Genomic DNA, 22028 nt, shown 5'->3' with positions numbered 1-22028 from the left:
TAGGGGGAGTGAGGGAGTGAGGGGGCAGTAGGGGGAGTGAGGGAGTGAGGGGGGCACCCGGGGGATGAGAGAGTGGGGGTGGGGGTGTGATGTTCCTGCTTGTAGGGTAAATATGGTAAGTGCTGTTTATATAGAAGACATATGGTAAGTGGAGTGAAAGAGGAGGGGGGAGTACATAAGCAGTAGAATGCTGGATGATTGGCTGAGCGTTTGAGTGGCTGGGAGTATAAATGGAAGAATGACAGTTGAATCTGGGTGGATATTAGTAGGGTGGAGAAGAAGGTGTTCGGTGGTGGATGTTGGGAGTGTGGAGAAAGAGGTGTTTGAGGGTGGAGGTCAGGAGTGTGGAGAAAGAGGGAGTTGGAGTTCTGATTGATAATAAGTCAAGTATAAAACAGGAATAGATGAAACCATACGCTTGTGAAACATTCTAAAACTAATCTTGTTATTTCTGATATTTAATAAATACTTATTTGGTTTACCAAAGGCCTGATCCTTGGCTGGGGAATATACATACCAGAAGGGAGGGCAAAGTAATTACCAAGGCTGAACAGAAACAGTATCTAATGGTGGCAGTGGTGAAGGGAGGAATAATAACAATTCAAGTATCCAGAGCAACCCAGAGTTGTATGCGTTATCTATAAAGATACAAGGGGGTTGGGAACAGCATAAGCACGCAGTCACAAAAGTAACCAGCTAGAGAGAGACTCAGGCAAAGTCTCTGGGAATATTGGTTATAGGACGTGATTGGTGGTGCTGCCTAGCAGGGGGATCTAGTGAGATCTGTGCTAGAGCGGAGTGAGAAACCATATAAAGGACGGTCCGGACTGGTGGTATCCCTGGTGGTGCCTAGTGAAAGGCAGTAGCCACAAGCAGGTGGGAACCTGACAGGGAGAACCAGGGAAGGACATCACATGTGGTGGCTGTAGCGGTGGGATACGAACAATAGAGAGTCCCTAAAAGTGGTGTGGCTAAAAGAAATAACAAATAAAGATTACTTGTGAGAGTGACTGGCAAAGAGTGTGTGGCAAAGTGTGAGTGAACTCCTAAAACATGGCTGAATATATAAAGATGAAAAGAGAGGAGCTGGTGGAGAAGTGCATAACATTCAATTTACCTCATGAGGGTAAAGGGGTAGATGACTTGCGAGTAGCACTGATAACATTCGCATCTGTCCAACAAAAACAACCTGTCAGAGAAGAGAACCCAGAAGGGTACTCAAGCAATCCCGCTTATATAGAGTATTTGAGAGAAAAGTTAAAGTTGGAAACTGAGAGATTGAGGATGCAAGGTGCAGAGAAGGAAAAACAGCGGGAGTTGGAAATTGAGAGAATGAGAATGGATACTTAAAGGATGAGAATGGGGTTTGAGGAGAGGGAGAAGCAACGAGCATTGGATGCTGAGATACATGTGGAAAAGTTAAAATTTGAAAGAGAGAAGTTTCATTTTGATGAAACAAGAAAGGACAGAAATGAAACCAAAATAAAAGTTACACCAAAAGATTTTGCGGTGTTTGAACCTGGACAAGACCCACAGATTTACCTCAACACCTTCGAAAAGGCAGCTCAGATGTGGGGGCTACCGGAGGATAAATATATGCAATATTTATCAAATCTGATCAAAGGGGAATTGGCAGAGGTATACCAGTATTTCCCCTCAGACAGGCCTGTCACATATGCCGAGTTTAAAGAGGCAGTGTACAAAAGATTCAGACTGGGACCTGACTACTTTAGGAAGTTATTTTGAAACTGTCAGATCCAAGCAGGGAGGTCTTTTGTTGAACTGGGAGCAAAATTGATGGACATATTTGGAAAGTGGATGGGAAGTGCCAAAGCTCAGTCAGTGGATGTCAGGCCCAGGATGAGACTCAGGAACCAGACCAGGGGTTGTAAGTAATTCAGTTTTTATTAGAGTAATGTCCAAACAAAGACTGCGTCTTCTCATGAAGCAGTACAGAAATACAGGTCCTGCGGCATTGAGAGAAAGTTGACAGAGCAAGGAGCTGCTTCCCGCCTGTTCTTTAAGAAGGGGCCAAACGGGCGCGCAACCTTTCACTCCTCCTTAACTGCCCCTCAGGTACTACCCGCCTTCCCCCCCTTCTCTCTTGTCTTTTCAGATGTCTTCTTGTGCGCGGCGAAGGGGGAAGCATCAGCCCCTCCTCTTCTGAAGTTTCTGATTCCAGTATGGGGGATAGGGGAGGAGCTGATGGTAAACTGCCTCGCTCTTCCCCCTCCTGTTCTGAGCTTCGGAAAAGGGGAGGCGTGGGAATGTCCAGGGGCGATTCTGAAACTCCAAAGCTCTCAGGCTCTCCGTTGCTAAGCAACCCTATCTCTGGCATTTCCTCTGTTTCGTCTTCGCTCCACTCAGGCGAAGTTGCTCCCCCTCCTCCCTGCCATCCGGTTGAATCCTCTTCTTCCAACCCCCCGGGACCCCAACTCTGCCTCACGACAGTGGAAGAGGTGAAAAGCCTCATGATACTGGATCAATTATACCATCAGTTACCACCAGAAATAAGGCTCCTTGTCAAAGACCGTTCCCCTACATCTGTTCAAGAGGCCACAGAGTTGGCAGATCACTTTGCCTCCAATAGAACTGGCTGGGTGGGGAAAACATCAAGACAGTTTAAACCCAGACCATATAATGGTGGCAGAAAGGATGTGGTACCACAGCGAGTGAGTCCTCCAATAAAGTCTGAAGGGCACAGGGCACCCCAGAGTGGATCTGTGTACCCTAAAATGGAGGAGAAATTATGTTATAAATGTGGTAGACCGGGGCACCTACGTTTTCAATGTGAGGTTGCCAACCCCATTGGTAATCCTGCTCAGGGAAGGGCAGTGAAAACAGAACCAAGGGAGTTAGAAACGAAGAAGGTTCAGTTCTGCCAGATAAACTGGACAAATGTAAACGACTTTGATTCGAGTCTGAGGGAAGAAGTGAGTGTGCAAGGGGCAAATTATTGGGCATTGCTTGATACTGGTGCCGCTCAGACGTTACTGAGGCCAGATTTGATAAAATCTGAGGAAATATTACCTCAGGAAACGGTGACAATCCAAGGAGTGAGGGGTGAACCAGAAAGCATACCCATGGCCCTGATAAAATTAAAGTGGCGAGGAAAGGAGGAAATATGTAAAGTAGGTATTAATGCCCAACAACAAGAACCAGTGATACTGGGAAGAGATGTTATGGGGGCACAAGGAAAAATATATGTGGTGACCAGACAACAACTTGGCAAAGCAACAGAAACCATTTTAACAGAGGCCGAAGAAAACAGGGTGGAACCTGTTATCGAGCCTAAGGTCACCATAGCAACCCCTGGCAGGCCTGTTAAAAGAGACAAACTGTATCGAATGGTCTCTAGTGAAGAGGCAGAGCAGTTCAGGGAAGAGCTGCATAAGGATGCAAGTTTGAAGCAAATGAAGGACCAAGCCCTTACACAAAAGATTCCCTTTACTGACAATCTGAGGAATCAAATTGTGTGTGAGAATGGGATTTTATATAGACTGTGGACGCCTGCTGAGAGAGAGAATGAATGTGAACCAGTGAAACGATGGTACCTAGCAAATACAGAGCCAGATTGCTAGAGGTAGCCCATGATGCACCATGTGCAGGGCATCTTGGAATAAAGAAGACGAAGAAAAGATTGGCTGCACACTATTATTGGCGAAATATTTCTAAAGACGTAAAACAATATTGTTTATCTTGTGACATATGCCAAAAGGTGGGGAAAAGTGGAGTAAAGACAAAAGCACCATTGAAGCCCCTTCCTATAATAGGACAACCCTTTTATAGAGTGGGAATAGATTTGGTGGGCCCTTTTTCCAAACCCACAAGGCATAGCAAGAAATATCTATTGGTGGTGGTGGATTTTGCCACCAGATACCCAGACGCTGAAGCACTAAGATCCGTGGAAGCCCCTGTAGTGGCAGAGGCTTTATTAAAAATCTTTATGAGACTGGGTTTCCCTCATGAAGTGTTGATGGATCAAGGCAGTGTATTCATGGGAGAAGTGATGCAATGTATGTGGAAGTGTTGTGGTCTAAAACATTTAAAGACAACTACTTACCATCCAGCAACCATTATCTCCATCATAGATCTGTGTAAAGGATTTTGGCAGATGGAATTAGACGAGCAATCCAGAGCCAAAACTGCCTTCAGTACACCAGATGGGTTATATGAGTTTGTGACTTTACCCATGGGACTAAGGAACTCACCAAGTTCTTTTCAGAGACTAATTAATACTGTGTTGCAAGGCATGTCAGATTTCGCAGTGGCCTATATAGATGATGTGGCCATTTTCAGCAAGTCAGTGCCTGAGCATGTCCAACACCTGACAGCAGTATTAGAGGCATTTAAGAAGTCAGGGCTAACAATAAAAGCCAAGAAATGCCAGTTTGGGTTGAATGAAGTGATCTATTTAGGACATAAAGTGGGGAGTGGGAAAATAACCCCCTTATGGAGCAAAGTTGAGGCAATACAATCGTGGCCCATCCCCTTAACTAAGAAACAAGTTAGGGCATTTTTAGGTGTGGCTGGTTTTTACTGTAAATTTGTAAAAGATTTTGGGGAAATTGCAACCCCCTTGCATGAGCTAACAAGGAAAAAGTGTGCTGAGCGTGTGGTGTGGACGGATGAATGTCAAAAGGTTGACCTTCTGAAGCAAGCCTTGTGCCAAGGGCCTGTATTAATAGCACCAGATTACGAGCAACCATTCATCGTGGCTACGGATGCGTCGGACCTAGCGCTGGGAGTCGTCTTGCTACAAGAGAGAGGAGGCACCAGACATCCAGTGGCATATCTTGGTCGCAAGCTGACATCGAGGGAGAAGAATTATTCGTCGGTCCAAAAGGAGTGCCTAGCGGTCGTGTGGGGACTGAGCAAGTTGCGCCCATACGTGTGGGGACGAAGATTTATAGTGACGACGGATCATCGAGCATTGTTATGGTTACAGACTATGAAAAATCACAACACTATGCTGCAGAGGTGGTCCTGGGCTCTACAAGATTACCAGGTGGACTTCAAGTTCATAAAAGGCAAGGACAATGTATTGGCCGATGGACTTTCAAGGCAGGTGGCTGGGACTGCAGTGACATGACCCAGATGTGGGTGCAAAAAAGACATTTTCCCCAAAGAGACTTGTTTTTTATTGTTAACGCGTCGTATGAATCCTAGAGCAGGAATAATACTTTGCTGTTATTTTAAGGGGGGGGAAATGTGATGTTCCTGCTTGTAGGGTAAATATGGTAAGTGTTGTTTATATAGAAGACATATGGTAAGTGGAGTGAAAGAGGAGGGGGGAGTACATGAGCAGTAGAATGCTGGATGATTGGCTGAGCGTTTGAGTGGCTGGGAGTATAAATGGAAGAATGACAGTTGAATCTGGGTGGATGTTAGTAGGGTGGAGAAGAAGGTGTTCAGTGGTGGATGTTGGGAGTGTGGAGAAAGAGGTGTTTGAGGGTGGAGGTCAGGAGTGTGGAGAAAGAGGGAGTTGGAGTTCTAATAATAAGTCAAGTATAAAACAGGAATAGATGAAACCATACGCTTGTGAAACATTCTAAAACTAATCTTGTTATTTCTGATATTTAATAAATACTTATTTGGTTTACCAAAGGCCTGATCCTTGGCTGGGGGATATACATACCAGAAGGGAGGGCAAGGTAATTACCAAGGCTGAACAGAAACAGTATCTAATGGTGGCAGCGGTGAAGGGAGGATTAATAACAATTCAAGTATCCAGAGCAACCCAGAGTTGTATGCATTATCTATAAAGATACAAGGGGGTTGGGAACAGCATAAGCACGCAGTCACAAAAGTAACCAGCTAGAGAGAGACTCAGGCAAAGTCTCTGGAAGTATTGGTTATAGGACGTGACTGGTGGTGCTGCCTAGCAGGGGGATCTAGTGAGATCTGTGCTAGAGCGGAGTGAGAAACCATATAAAGGACGGTCCGGACTGGTGGTATCCCTGGTGGTGCCTAGTGAAAGGCAGTAGCCACAAGCAGGTGGGAACCTGACAGGGAGAACCAGGGAAGGACATCACAGGGGACAGTAGGGCGAGTGACCGGGCAGGCAGGCAGGCGGGTGGGAGGGGAGGGTGGGCAAGCAGAGATCCACCATCTGGAGTAAGTCCAGAGATCACCCCTGAAAGCCGGAAAGGGTAACCCTAATTCACACACATACACACACACACATCATCATCATCACTCACCTCCACAGCTCTTCACCTCCATTCTGCTGCTGCCTCCTTCTCCATCCTTGCCCTCTGGCTATCTCCCTCCCCTCCTTTCTTCACCACCACAGTCCATTTTTGAAGAAATTTCTTTCTCTCTCTCTCCACCTCTTCCCTCGTGGCCTCCTAACACAGAGCATGAGGGAAGAGCAACGCTGCGCAGAACCCCAGTTTGAAGTCAGAAGCATCCCAAACCTTGAGATTTCTGCAGTGGGCCCTAGTGATGTCATAGGGGGCTGGTCCTAGTGATGCCATTAAGCATGATACATTAAGCATCAACCACAGTTGCTTGGAGCATACCACTCAAACAAAATTTTTCTCTGATTGGAAATTAAGATAGAAATCTTAGCTAAATGGGAGTGTTTCCAGGTCCAGCTGAAGTGACGGGATCATTCCTTCTCACCTGCTAAGACAGCCTGCGTAAGGAACATTTAAACTAGCCTACTTGCTCCTGGCAAGAAGGGTTTAAGTGCCCTCAGGCCAGGCCAGTCACCAGAAAGCCATTGTAGGAAGAAGGGAGCCTAATGTTGTGGAGATGGGAGCACTCAGAAGTAAATATGGATGCCCCTGAAGATCTGCAATTCTAAACATGCTTACTAAGGGACTAAGCCCTATAGAACTCAATAGGACTTCCTTCTCAGTAGAAGTAGAAGGTGGCGTAGAAAGAGGACGCTGCATTTAGAGCTCCACGTTTACAGCTGCGTTTAGAGCTCTGCAGTTGTTTTTAACATCTTTTTTTGGAGCCCATATGGAGAAGAAAACGCTCTTACCTGTACTGTCGATAAGCACCTACGAAACCTGGTGACTGTGACGGCGTTGGCAGGAGCGTTAGAGGAAACAAAGAGGATCTCTGGAGCACTGGGGGGCAACCGGGCGGTGTTGAGTTGTGTTCGTTTCGGGCGCTGGTGAGTCGAGCTTTCGTTGGTGGGGAGTGGGGCGAAGGGCCGGTGCAGAGGAGTGAGCTACGGCTGTTGCATCTTCCCTTCTGGACCACGGCTTCTTGCTGGGCTGAGAAGCGCCGCTGTTGCCGTTCTCCCTTTGCCCGCAAAATCTAACTGGCCTGTACCGCCCACCACGGCTGCCGGCTCCTCCATCCACCCAGCCCAGCCAGCTAGCGAGGCTGAGACGTTGGGAAACCCTCGCCGCCGCCGCCGCCACCGCCACCACTGTCAGGCTCTTTCAAAGCCAGAGGAGGAGGAGGAGGCGGGTGGTTGCCTTGCTGCCTCGCTGCCCTCCTCCTGACAGTGGAGCCCCAATTAGCCTACAACGCCTACCATACGGCTGCTGGCCCCTCTGTCCACCGTAGCCAGCCGAAGAGGGAGAACTTTTGCCGCTGCTGCCGCCGGGCCCTCGTTAAGTTGGAGGAGGAGGAGGAAGAGGAGTTTGGCAGCGGATCTACATTGCGGCCGCCCGTGGCACTGGCCTTAATCCAGTGGGTCTACTCTGTGTGGAACAGCATCGCCTCCCTTTCGTTGGAGGGCCTTTTGAAAAGACCTTGTGGCGCCATTCAACTTCGCCACTTTTTGTGAGGGAGGTTCAATGGCGGCAGAAGCTGACATCGGGGCATGTGCTATTCACAGGGGAGAGATGGGGAAAGGGTGGGAGGCCAATGTATACCGAGGCTGAGCGGCAGACGCTGGTGGGGAGCTAGGGGCAGGCCATGTCAGGTAAGAGGAACCAGAGAGAGATGCGTAATATCTGTCCCTCGTTCCAGGCCTGCCCGGAACCAACAGATAGCTGGGGGGTGCTTGGCTCCATGCTCCGGCCTTCGAGTGCTGCTGTGCAATGCCAGGTCTGTCACCCAAAAGACATCCCTCATCCATGATATGATACTGGATGAGGGCGCGGACCTAGCATGTATTACGGAAACCTGGCTGGATGAAGCTTCCGCTCCTACTCTGGCTGCCATGTGCCCAGCTGGGTTTTCGTATGCACAGCGGCTGAGGGTTGGTAGTCGGGGAGGGGGAGTGGCGATTATTTATCGAAGGTCCTTGGTTCTCACCAGACCCCCACTCTATGAGACCAAGGTGGCAGATTGCATGTACTGGAGGTTGGGACCGAAGGGCAGTCTAGGGATTCTGCTCGTGTACCGCCCACCCTGCTGCACGACGGAATCCCTGGCCGAGGTGCTGGGGCTGGTCTCGGATGTGCGGGTGCAGTCCCCAAACCTTTCGGTGTTGGGGGACTTCAACGTGCACTCGGAGGCCAGTCTCACTGGAGCACCTCGGGCCTTCCTAGGAGCTGCACCTTATTTCAATGGGCCCCATCCATGTAGCCGGTCATGCACTCGACCTTGTGTTTGTGTTGGGAGAGGAGGGGAGTGGTCTGAAAATTGGGGATCCATCCATCACCCCCTTGTCATGGTCAGATCACTACCTGGTGAGGATGGACCTTTCACTGCCGCAAACCCTCTGCGGGGTTGAAGGGCCCATTAAGATGGTCTGCCCCAGGCGTCTGATGGAGCCAGATGGATTCTTGAATGCGCTTGGGGATACTTTGGAGCAAGTAAACAGCCACTCGGCTGAGGCCCTGGTGGAGGGCTGGAATGCCGCGATCACCGGGGCACTGAACCGAGTGGCTCCAAAACGCCCTCTCCCCCTGAACAGAACTCAGACGGCACCATGGTTTACCCCATGGTTGCGAACTCTGAGGCGGGAGGTGAGACGGCTAGAGCGCCGGTGGCGAAAGTCTCGCTCTGAGGATGATCGAACACTGGTTAGAGCCGCTGCTGCAGCCTATCATGTGGCAATAAGGGCAACAAAAAAGGATTTTTATGCTGCCTCTATTGCATCTGGAGAGTGCTGTCCCAGGAGACTGTTCCAAGTGGTCCGGAGCCTGGTCGGTCCAGTTGCTCCGGAACTGCTGGAACATGATAAGGTCTCCTGTGACGAGTTTGCTAAACACTTTGCGGATAAAATCGATCATATTAAAAGCTATATTCCGTACACTGTGGATACAGGGAGTGAGTCAGAGGTGATCAGTGTTGCTTCGGTGGCGTGGGATCGGTTTCAGCTTCTTCCCTCTGAGGAAGTGGACAAGGTGCTTTCAACTTTAAAGCCGACCACCTGCCTACCTGATCCTTGCCCTTCGTGGCTCATCATGAGCTGCAAAGATAGACTGGGAGAGAGAATCAAGCTGATGGTAAATGCATCGCTTGAAGAGGGAGTAATGCCATCAGTGCTCAAGGAGGCGATAATAAAACCAATCTTAAAAAAGCCCTCCTTGAACCCTCAAGATCTGAACAACTTTCGCCCAGTCTCAAATGTGCCATTCTTAGGCAAGGCAGTTGAGCGGGTGGTGGCTAAACAGCTGCAAGCACACTTGGAAGAAACGGATTATCTAGATCCATTTCAATCGGGCTTCAGACCAGGACATAGGACTGAAACAGCCTTGGTCGCCTTGGTAGATGATATGAGAAGGGCATGGGATAGAGGCGAATGCACCTTCCTTGTCCTTCTCGATCTCTCAGCGGCTTTCGATACCGTTGAACATGGTATCCTCTTGGACCGCCTGCAGAGGTTAGGTATTGGGGGCACTGTATTGCAGTGGTTCCATTCCTTCCTCTCTGGGAGGTACCAAAGAGTAGCACTGGAGGAGGAGGTTTCAGATCCCTGGCCCCTCACTTGTGGGGTACCACAGGGGTCTATCCTTTCTCCAATGCTTTTTAACATCTATATAAAGCAGCTGGGAGCAATCATCAGGAGATTTGGGCTGCAGTGTCATCAGTATGCAGATGACACACAGCTCTATCTCTCATTTAAATCTTCACCAAGGTTGGCTGTGGAAACCCTGTCCAAATGTCTGGAGTCGGTGAGTGGCTGGATGAGAAGGAATAAGCTGAAGCTGAATCCTGACAAAACCAAGGTGTTGTTTGTGGGAGACAAGGGAAGGTTGGGAGATATAGACCTGGTGCTTAACGGGGTACGACTGCCCCTGAAAGACCAGGTCCGTAGCCTGGGGGTCATTCTTGACTCCCAGCTGTCCATGGACGCTCAAGTTTCGGCTGTAAGCCGGGCAGCTCTGTACCAACTCCATCTGATACGGAGGCTACGCCCCTACCTTCCCAATCATCTGCTCCCACCGGTGGTACATGCCCTGATCACCACTCGCCTAGACTACTGTAATGCGCTCTACGTGGGGTTACCACTGAAAACGGTTTGGAAGTTACAGCTGGTACAAAATGCAGCGGCGCGTCTGATTACAGGCGGCCGCCGTAAAGATCACATCAATCCTGTGTTGAAGGAGTTGCATTGGTTACCGGTTGTGTACCGAGCCCAATTCAAGGTGTTGGTCTTAACCTTTAAAACCCTATACGGTTGTGGCCCAGCTTATCTGAAGGAGCACCTCCAGCATCGATAGGATCAACAAGATCAGCCTCAGAAGACCTTCTCTGGATCCCACCTGTCAAAACAGCTAGACTGGTGAGGACTCGAGAGAGGGCCTTCTCAATTGTGGCCCCCACCCTATGGAATTCTCTCCCAAATGATCTACGCCATGCCCTGTCTATAATGAGCTTCCGCCGGACCCTGAAGACCTGGTTTTTTAGGCAGGCTTTTGGAACAGGCTAGTTTTACTGTGTTTTTAAATTTTTAACTGTTTTATATACTGTTTTATCGTGTACGTCGCCCAGAGTGGCTGGCTAACCAGCCAGATGGGCGACTAACAAATCTCATAATAAATAATATATAAATAAATATTGTTAGCATTATGCTGTTGGTAAGGCTTGACTAGGGATCCTCTGCAACGATATCCATATCAAAGCATTTTTGCAAGTAATTAAAAAAACCCTGCATGTACACTTTTATTAAAATTATAACTACAATTGTTTACTATGTATGCCCACCAAGATCCTGCTGTGATCTTCTGTTGTAGTGCAATCCTATGCATGTTTACTCAGAAGCAATCCCAATCCTGTACAGAGAAAATACTCTTTATGCTTCTGAAAGCTATACATTTACTGAATTCCTGATGTGAGATGAGCAGGAAAAGGTTCTCAGAACTTGAAATGGGGTTTAGGTATTGCCTGAGGGTCAACAAATCTTGTCAATCACAACCCTGACTTCACTTATTGGCCAAAAACCTGAAAGGGCAGGGATTAGAGCAGCTGGTACTTACAGAATTTGCTGGGGGGGGGCTGCCATTTTGGTTTATATCTTTTGAACCAGACCACATAGAAACTTATTTTTTTTAAAAAATGAAAGCTAAGAGTCCAAACATTAAGGTCACTCACCTGGAGGTCTGGAGAGGACCCCCCCAAAAAAACTGGAGTCTCTGAGTGAAAACCGGAGACCTAGCAACCCTAGATGTACACATTAAGGTAAACTTTAAAATGGATTTTGATGTGGATAAAACTTGCCCCACATGCAGGTATGACAATGTCATGTCCAGACACTGGCCTGAAAACCAATGTAAAGGAAATTAATGTAAGAGAAATCCCCAGATGTTTCATTAGTTACTAAAGCTTCTTTGTATAGTTTGGGACATATAAAAGAAAATAGCTGGGGAAGGAAGGTTGTTGTTGTTTTTAAAAAATAGCCAATCATCTTGTCAATATTTTCATATACATGCAAATATGTTTACTGAGTCATTTTCTGAAGCTCTGAAAACATGACCCTAAATAGGTTTCTGCACCCCAGATAGAAATACCGTGAAAACACCTTTAGATCTAATTGTTCCAAGTCCAGGAAAAGATTGAGATGTCCTTAATTTTAAACAGAAACATTTTGTGAGTTGATAGTAACTTGCAGGGTGTGATCCTGGCACCAGGACTTTAAAAGAATCCTAACACTGTGAGAATGCATATCTGCACACACTGTACATGATCAATGGAGATTACATTAGATGGATCACATGTGTTACACATGTGCATCACCACATGGATGTGTATTACCACATGGATGTGTATTAATATCTAGTCCTGCTAAGCTGAGTCCACATCTTTGACTTCCCTTTGTACATCCAAGTCTTATCCCAACTGACCATAACTTTGTACATTTTGCTACTATCTGGTAGTATGGCAATGAATTTAGATAGGAATCTGCAGTAAAATTGATTTTGTTTCTGCCCTCCCCCCTGAATGAGATGTAGTTTGTTTTATCATGTAGCTGCTTTCTAAGGTAGTTAAAAATAATGCTTTCTGCACCTTTTATAGTTATTTCTGCCATATTTTCAATCTTACTGCCACAGGTGCTTCATGTATTTGTGGCAGGCGTTCAAGTCAGCATTAAAACTATAAGAATTTCTGTGCTTTTAAATGTTGTGTGCTGCCCTAGGGATGCTGTTGAGGGCCCTGGCAAATAAGTGCATTCTGTACTTAGTAATTTATTTATTATTTGATTTATATCCCGCCCTTACTCCCAGCAGGAGCCCAGTGATCTGGCATGAGCCTCATGGAACACAATGGGATTTAATTTAGAGTATGATGTATAGGGTTGCATTGCAAATTAATTGAAAAGAATTCGGGCGTGGAGACCCAGTGTGGTGTAATGTTAGAGTGTTGGTCTAGGTCTAGGACCTGGGAGGTCAAGGTTCAAATCCCCACTCCACCATGAAGTTAACCGGGTGACCTTGGGCCAACCACAGTGTCTCAGCCTGGCCTACCTTGCAGAGTTGTTGTGAGGATAAAATGGTGAGGGGAAGAACCTTGTATGCCACCTTGGAGATGGGATATAAATGTAATAATAAACCAAATAAAATCAAACACAAAAGAATTAATGGTAGAAAACATTTAAAAACAGTTTGTGAAGAACAGCATTCAAAAGCTAAAATGCATTTAAAAATAAGCCAACCACTTCAACAAAGCTTTGCTCTTCAATAGCAACACCATGCCAAAAGGATGCTTGGAAGAAGAGAAAAACCTGCAGTTTTCAGCACTGTAGCCACAGCACCAGGCCCAAGATTTCAAGTGCTTTCTCAGCATGAGTTGCCCAAGAGCTTAACTGAATGTTTGGTGCAAAGCTGAGCAGGCCTAGAGAACAAAACCCCCAGCAAAATTAAAAAAAACAAAGTAGAAAGCAATAAAGATTGATTTTTAATAGCATGGGAAGATTAAAATAATCAGCCGTCCCTTGTGTGGTCTTAGTGAAATCCTGCTGGCAAGAGAAGTGGGCCTTGGCAATTCTCCTAAATAACCTCTGCAATTTGATATGTTAGGGTTGCCAGGTCAGAAGCATCCCAAACCCTGAGATTTCAGGGGCGGGCCCTAGTGATGTCACAGGGTGGGCCCTAGTGATGTCATTAAGCAAGATACATTAAGCATCAACCACAGTTGCTTAGAGAATACAACTAAAACAAAAATATTTCTCTGACTGGAAATTAAGATAGAAATCTGAGCTAAAAGATGGAGCCTGAGTAGGGAACATTTAAATCCAGCCTACTTGCGTCTGCCACGAAGGGTTTAAGTACCTTCAGGTCAGGCCAGTCACCAGAAGAAAGGAGCCTAGTGTTGTGGATATGTTAGATGGGAGCACTCGGGAGTAAAGATGGATGCCCTTGAAGGCTGCAATTCTAAACACACTTAGGGTCTAAGCCCCTTAGAACTCAGTAGGACTTACTCAGTAGTTATGGTTTAGATTGTGTTGTTGGTAAAGCTTGACTAGGGATCCTCTGCAAAGATATCCATATGGAAGAAGGGTTGGCAACCCCCTGCCTGGAATGCCCTGCCCCTTCCTTTTAACATGGCTGCTCCAAACTTCTTTATTTCTTTATTTATTATTTGATTTATATCCCACCCTTCCTCCCAGCAGGAGCCCAGGGCGGCAAACAGACTTGACCCTTCACTTCAGAAAGAGTTTGAGAAATGAGTAAGAGTAAGAAGATTCTCTGCCTTTTTCTGTCTACCTTGTGGGCTGCTATAAACTCACTTTGACAGCCAACACCTTTCCAGTGAGTAATAACCGACAGAGAGAAAACACCCATGGTTTGGTCTACCTTCACAGGCAACAGATTGGGAACAACAGCAGTTGCAGCCACACTTCCCAGTATGTGAATTCTCTTTACAACTATTGTGCAAGAAACAAACTGTCATGCAACCAACAAAGTGCATCATCAATGGATTTAAGCAGGTTGAGCTGAGCACGTGGAAACACTGTTGTTGCTTCTATGGATGTAAGAGAGTGAGGTTAAAGGTAAATTAAATGCAAATAGAAAAAGAAAAAGAAAAGATAGTGATGATTTCCTAAATGCAATACCATACCAACCACAACAAAATTCCTATGAGTAAGGAATCCCACAACCAGTCAAGATTCCTAACCAAAAACCAAAACTAAAAAAAGTCCTGACAGTCAGTCAGCCAAGGTCACAGAAATCTTCATGCAGAACAACCTGACCCGGAGGCTGCAGTATGTGCAGAATGCTGAGGCACGATTGCTGATATGATTGCCCGCATAATACCTCTGCTCTGAAATCTGCACTGGTTGCTAATTTGCTACCAGGCCAAGTTCAAGGTGTGCTTTCCATGTTACGGGTGCCACATAGTACTTGTTCTGCTCTTGTAAGAAATCAGTCCTTTAGTGTGGCAGCACCTATGCTTTGGAACTCCCTGCCTATTGACATTAGGCAGATGCCTTCATTGTACTGTTTTCAGCACCTGCTAAAAACATTTTTGCTTAGGCAAGCCTACCCAGGCATGTAGAAGCTATTGTGTTTTTTATCTATTTTTAACTCATAGTTGGTTTTATTATTTTAAATGTTTAAAAACCCTGTCTTTCACTCTTTTTGCCAATAATATTATTGTTTTAATTCCTTCTGTAAACCACTTTGAGATTTTTAAAAAATAAAGTAGTATATAAATGTTATAAATAAAATACATAAATAATTTTTGGAGTCACTGTGGCCCTTGGGTCTCTTTCCTCTTTTAGGAACAAAGGAATCTGCCTTATACCGACTCAGGCCATTTGATACCATCTAGCTCAGTACTGATCACATGGACTAGCATTGGCTCTCCAGGATTCCAGGCAATAGTCTTTTCCAGAAATTGAATTTTAGACCTTTGCATGCAAAGCATATGCGCTACCACTGAGCTATAACCCTTCCACTATTTAAAAAAAAATCTTTTGAAATTGTTCTTTTCAATTCACTAATGAATGCACATCATGCCTAGGGCAGATCCATACCATTCATTTAAAGTACATTCAACACACATTTGAAGCACGTGAATCATACAACAGAATAGTTTGTTAAGAGTGGTGGGAACGATAACTGTGAGGGGGAACTACATTTTCCAGGATTCTTTGGGGGAAGTCATGTACTTTAAATGCGAATTGGATGTCCTTTAAATGTATTGTGTGGATCATAAACTTTGCCTGCATGTAAATTGTTTTATTTAATTTTAAAAAATGGAAATGACCTATAAAGTGTACTGGGTGATCGTGGGCTACTCACCATCTCTCAGTCTAATCTGCACCTCAGGACATAGTATGAAGAAATATTTATATACGCGTGACTGTCAAAGATGTTTATTGTTTGCACAACCTATAAAGATATTTATAGTGCAATCCTATGTTTGTTTACTCAGAAGCAAGTCCCAATGTATTCAATGGGGCTTACTCAGACAGGGAAGTGTGCACAGAACTACAACCTCAAGTGACAAGGAACTTCACTCCCCCAACCCAAAATTCAGAATCATGCAACTTTAAGCTGTTTTACAACTGTATATACTTGTTTTTATGGTTATTGGATTTTAAAGGGATTTATTTTTTGTTGTGAGCTGCCTTGGTTTCCAATTACCAATCCTACCTCACAGGATTGTTAGGAAGACTCCATATACCCACACACTGGAGATATAAAAATACATACTCCACCCTATACTATAATACCTCTATTATAGTTTATTGTCAAACCCAGTTGGTCATTGCAGAACATTTTTAAAAAATAAAATAAAATCAGTATTAGTTTCCTACATAATACAAGCAGCGATTCCTATGTAAGCCCTGCCTAATTGCTTTAAAAAATAGGATTGAAGGGGGAGAGAACACACAATTCTTTGCTATATTTACTCAAAAGTCCCATTAATTTACAGAACAATCTTAACCATGTCTACTCAAAAGTAAGTCCTATTGAATTCAGTGAGGTTTACTCTGGGTATGTGGGATTAGCATTGCAGCTTTTCTCCTAGAAAAGCAAATATTGGATTAAAGTTTCATATTGGGAAGGTTTTCAAAACACTGCCCTCTTCAATAGCCCAGCAAAATTTAAACTTGTTTGAGTCCTGCACACAAGAGGAAAAAAAAGACTTTTGCCACTGCTAAAAGCTATATACTTACTCAATTTATGAGATTTTCATAAATTTTCTGGCCTTGCAGTGGGATCTATCTACTGCCTGGAGGTCAACAAATCCCTTATCAATTACAACCCTGACTTCACTTATTGGCTGCAAACCTGAACGTGCTGTGTTAGAGCAGCCAGCTATGAGCTCATTTAACAGAAGTTGCAGGGGTGGTGGTGATATTTTCGTAGTATATCTCGTGAACCAGACCACCTAGAAACTTGATTCTTTTTTTAAATGAAACCTGAGAATCCAGAGATTAAGGTGAATCACTTGGAGACCCAGAGAAGACCCCAAGAATCCAGAGTCTCTGGTGAAAACCAGAGACCTGGCAACCCTACTATAAGTGTTTACTCAGAATGAAGTCCTACTCTGTTCAGTGGGGCTTACTCCTTTGTAAATGAGTTTAACATTGCAGCTTCAGATGGTAAAGTTCCGAGAGGGGCCAAGAGGCTTTAAACCAAGAGTGAGGAGAGCCAGGCTGGATGGGGCTGATGGGAACTGGAATCCAACAATATCTGGAAGGCCACAGGTTCCCCACTACTGCATTAAACAATGAAGATAATGCTGTATCCTGCCTTAATTGGACTGCATTTGCTAGTGACAGGATTCGCTAGCATTGTTTGGACCAAGATCATATTGCAGTTCTAAAAGATTGAGATACTATGTAATTAAAATATCTAGTTACATTATCATAAATAAAAACAGATAAACTAATGTGCAGTGCAGGCAGATGAAACTCCCTCCCCCCAACTCTCGGGCTCCCATTCAGTTCCCTTGATTTTTGCATAGACTTCTTGACCAATTGTGCTTTGTGGGGGTGGGGGTGGGGAGATGGGCTAACATGGGTTATGTAAGCTGAGTTAAGAGCCCATAGGAATAGGGATGGATTTTTTAAAAAAAACTACAGGGTGGAGCAAAGCTCAAGATATAAAAACTTTAAATAATAAAACTAGGAGAGAATTTTTCTTGCTTGTTTGGAGCACTCAGCTCCAGTCCAATGGAGAGAGTGAGTTCAGATTCATTAAAAAAGCATTCACGTGCTGTAACCAGGTAGTGGCTCTACATAACAGAAAATGGGGAAAGTGCAGGCCAGATTTTTCTTTCAGTTATGTCTATGAATGTCAAGGACTTCTCTAAAAGCTATCACTGGTACATGGCATTTTAATACAGAATTGCAATACATCTTTAAGTGCTCTGCCCATCTGAAGTGTTGCCATTTTTCTCTCTCTCAGTCCTCTTTTCCCTTCTAGATACCCCTTCCTCTTCCCTCCCCTGCGATCCCAGTGATAACTGAACCTGTGCTGCAATTAAGCTTTTTTCCTAAGCTTAATAGCAGCATGGGAGTGCAATTTTCAGTAGGATGGTGGGAGGGGGAGGGAAGGTTTAAAATTCTCATCTCCCTGGTGAGAGCTGAGAGCATGGAAAAGGAGGCTGTACAGCTGACAAAATGTTCCTCTTCATCTGGAGCCCCATCTCTTCTAGCTGCTCAGAGGTAGGGCATGTTGTGGGCAGTGGGTCAAAGCACTGGGGGGGGGTTGCAGGTTGCTCATTTCTGAATTAGAGACTGGAGAATGTGGCCATTGCCCAAAGAAGGTGCAAAATACAGTTATGCACATTCCCAAGACCTGTGGGAGATTATGCTGTTATGCATATTGACTCAAGAATGTACAAAATCCTGCCAAGATATGCACATTCCCCAAGGCCAGTTGAGGATTATGCACAATGATCAGATAATGTCCAAAATTCATTCAAGATATGTACATTCTCCAAGGCCTGTTCAGGATTACTTACACTGACAAGAAAATGTGTACAATCCCCTCCTCATGGACAGACTATGTGCACATTCTCCATGTGGCCTGGATGGTTGTGCATAACCCCACAATTGCTTTTAATATGTTTTCTTTAATAATATGCTTTTAACCCTTTTTTAAAAAAAGATGTTTTTAAAGGTTTTTAAAAAAATGTTTTTAATGTTGTTTTGTTTTAATGTATTTTAAGATCTTTTTATGATGTGTTTTTAGCGTTTCTGTTTGCTGCCCTGGGCTCCTGCTTGGAGGAAGGGCGGGATATAAATCAAATAAGAAATAAATAAATAAAAACCACTCAACTTACATTACACTTAACATATACACCAGTGCATGAGTAGTGAGTGGTGGTTAATAGCACAATCCTATTCCTGTTTACTTAGAAAATCTTCTGTATTCAGTGGGACTTACAAAAAAACTGTGCAAGTTCCTGGTTTGACTCAGTCATGATCTTGTTGGGTAGCTTTAGGGGTGCTGAGCTGCTAATTCAGGAGCACTTCAGTTTCATAGATTTTAGTAAATGCTGCTCCGTAGTATTCTGTAGCAGAATTATTTTATTTTATGAATGTATATGCCATATTTCAATATAAATATATCCAGGACAGCTTGAAATAAAAAAATAAGAACAAGAAGGTTTTAAAAAGTAGTTTTTGGGAACACTAGCAGCATTAAGACAATTTAGACTACTTTAAGAGTTAAGACTAGTATAAAACTGATCAAAGCTTGTAGTGTAGGCATACCCTCTTAGTACCTCTAGGAAATGCTGCACTGCCACAGAGAAGACATTTGTGTGTCTGATGTTTGGTCCAGGTAGGGAATGTTTTGCTTCAAGACATCTTATTGACCGCAAATCCTTTTTTTCCTCCAAAAAAAGTTGCAAATGTGCCCCAGGATGCGAGCTTAGTATGTACTGTGCTCAGTGTGCTGACACTACAATATAGACCCCAGATTTATTGTGTATCGCCACCCCTGTGAACAGATGGTCCCCATAAGGAAATAAACCCAAACAAGTGTTCAAAAACCCACACATTATTGGAGTGTAGTTCCATAGTTCCATAGAACTTGTTGGCAGAAATCACACACACACACACACACTTTTTAGTAACTAAATAACAAACCACTTAAAATAAATGACATGGCTAGATACTTTTATTACCTGCATAATTGGTGCTGAAATATGGTAGGCAAGACTCCGCAATCAGTTTCCTTTGTAACAAACATTCAGGGAATTTGCTAGGCAATAATTAATTGTCCAATAGTTAAGAAACTCTCTCTATATGCAAGATGTCAGTTCTGTTGCTACGTCATAAGCTTGATGTGCTGTCAGTCATTAAAAACATGTCTCTAAACATGCCCAGGATTTCAACCTGTGACCTGTTGCAAATGGTTACTACTGTTGCTTTAGCACATGTGTTTTCTAGATCATATTCAATCTTTCATACATCACCCATACTGACAGAGACTGAAATTAACGAGACCACTGTAGTCATTGATTTTATGCCCCTGGTGACTGATCTGAACATACTGTGGACAGAGATGTCCAAAGCTGCCTTTCAGCCAATGAAAGTTATCACCACATTTTGAGACGAATAATCTTGGTAAGGAAAACCATGTATTTCATGCATCCTCATTCCATTGACAGACATCATTTGGTTCAATTTATGCAATAGTCCTTGGAGAGCATCAACATAACAAACCACCTATTGACTTAATTAAGGAATTATTCTTCCTGACCTGTTATAGAAAAGTAATTTATTTTCCTGCAAATGAAAGTTAATAATTACTGTACTATTCTATATTCTTGGTATATTTTAATTGTAAATCTGGATCCTTATGCTTAGTATGTTTTGGAGCCGCTCTTGTCCATCCTGTGCCTGATGGATAGGTCTTTGAGAAATGAAAATAAATGGAATAATAGCACAAAATAATTAAACTGCAATCCTGTACCCACTTATCTGGGAGCAGGACTGGCTCCAGGCATGCCAGGGCCCTTGGGCATCAGCTTGTGCTGCCCCCCTGCATGTGCGCGCACACACATACATGCACGCACGTGGGGCCCCCATCGCCCACACCCACGTACCTGTCTGCTGTCTTTTACCATTGCCCTTAACGAAGATGGCGGCCACAGTTTCCTTAAGGGGATGACGCCTCCGCCACCATCTTTGTTGATGGCAAGCTGAAGCTATGATGCAGTTTCCCCCTTTAAATCCGTATTAACCCAATCTGCTGATAATGTGAAAAGTGAAGGAAAAACCGTCTCTGCTTTGCTGTGTTCCTTCATGTAGGAACTTCGTTCCGATGTTTTTTGCTGGGCAAGTGGATCACCACTTTCAGATACTCCCCTTTCTCTGCCCACTAAACTCTCCATGAATTCCATTTTGTTTCCAGCAGCTTAACCAGCCACTTCCGATTCTCTCTGTCCTCCCGGATCAGAGTTTGCTATAGCCTTCCTTCCCCCCGCTTTCCTGCAACTAATAAAAGATTGCTATACATAATATATTTAGCTTTGGAAACATCAGTGCAAATTAGATGTGGTGCAGGAGGTCATTATCAAATCATATGACATCTAGAGCAGTTAGAGTTATAATCTATCTATGCCGGCATTGCTCAATTTTTATATTAATGATCTTAATATCTTAACTCCCCTGGATTTCATATACTGAAACTTGCAGAAACAATGGTGCCCCTGCTCCTCCATGCAGATAATATAGTTCTTCTCTCTCAGGCTGTGTACACAGTAACCCATTTCTACTGCAGAAATGTAGATTTTCTCAGTCCAGGATAGTTCATGCTCATCCCCAACATGCTGCTTTCAGTCTAGACTGATTCTAGATCCTGCTGTCCAGAAGGGTGGGTATGGTTACTTGATGCATGTCTGAAAACCCTCCCCTTGATTAGGCTATCCACACCTTTTCCGCCCATACCCCAGGTGAATGAAGGAAGTGGTGACTGCAGTCTTGGTATATACCCACCCACAATGTCACTGGGCAGGTCCCCCATTGCTGGGACCGCCTACATCTGTTTTCATTTGTTTTCAAATGGACACACTGTGGGGTAATGCAGAAGCAATCTGCAATGAGCTTTTATTCTAGGAATGAAACCAGTTTCTCAAGAAGTGTTTTTCGCGGGTAAAAAAAAAGCAGTAGATCTAGATTGTGTGTTTACATAGAAAAAACAAGTAGTTTCCATTGTTTCTAGAATAAAATGTTATGTGCACGCAGCCTCAGACTGAACTAATAGGTCTAAAACATTTATTAAAGGAATTTCCTAACTATTGCAAAAATGCTGGTCAGCAGTTCTGCAACACCAAAGGGGATTGTTATATCCCCTTAGTACTGCATTTTTTTTTACTGCTAAACCACTTGTTCAATTTTTATGTAGCATTTATATATGGATTTTGAGTTTCAGTTCAAGGGTTGAAAAAGTTCAGTCAAGCTCCTTAAGGACAATCTTCCATGTCCCTGATTTTGTGGCAGCTACAGTACTGAGATTAGATGTAGGTTTGGATTTTATAGAGAGGCTAGGGCTTGCATCACAGGATCATAGGAAGCTACCTTACACTGAGTCAGACCATTAGTCCATCTAGCTTAGTAATGTCCTCGCTGATTGGCAATGGCTCTCCAGAGCTTCAGACAGGAGATGTTGCCAGTCCTACCAGAAGATTCCAAGGACTGAACCTGGGACCTTTTCATGCAAAGCAGATTCTCTTCCACTGAACTATGACCCTTGGCT

This window comes from Rhineura floridana, chromosome 1 (genome assembly GCF_030035675.1).
Source record: "Rhineura floridana isolate rRhiFlo1 chromosome 1, rRhiFlo1.hap2, whole genome shotgun sequence".
Classification (NCBI taxonomy): Eukaryota; Metazoa; Chordata; class Lepidosauria; order Squamata; family Rhineuridae; genus Rhineura; species Rhineura floridana.
This window is presented reverse-complemented; position numbering follows the sequence as displayed.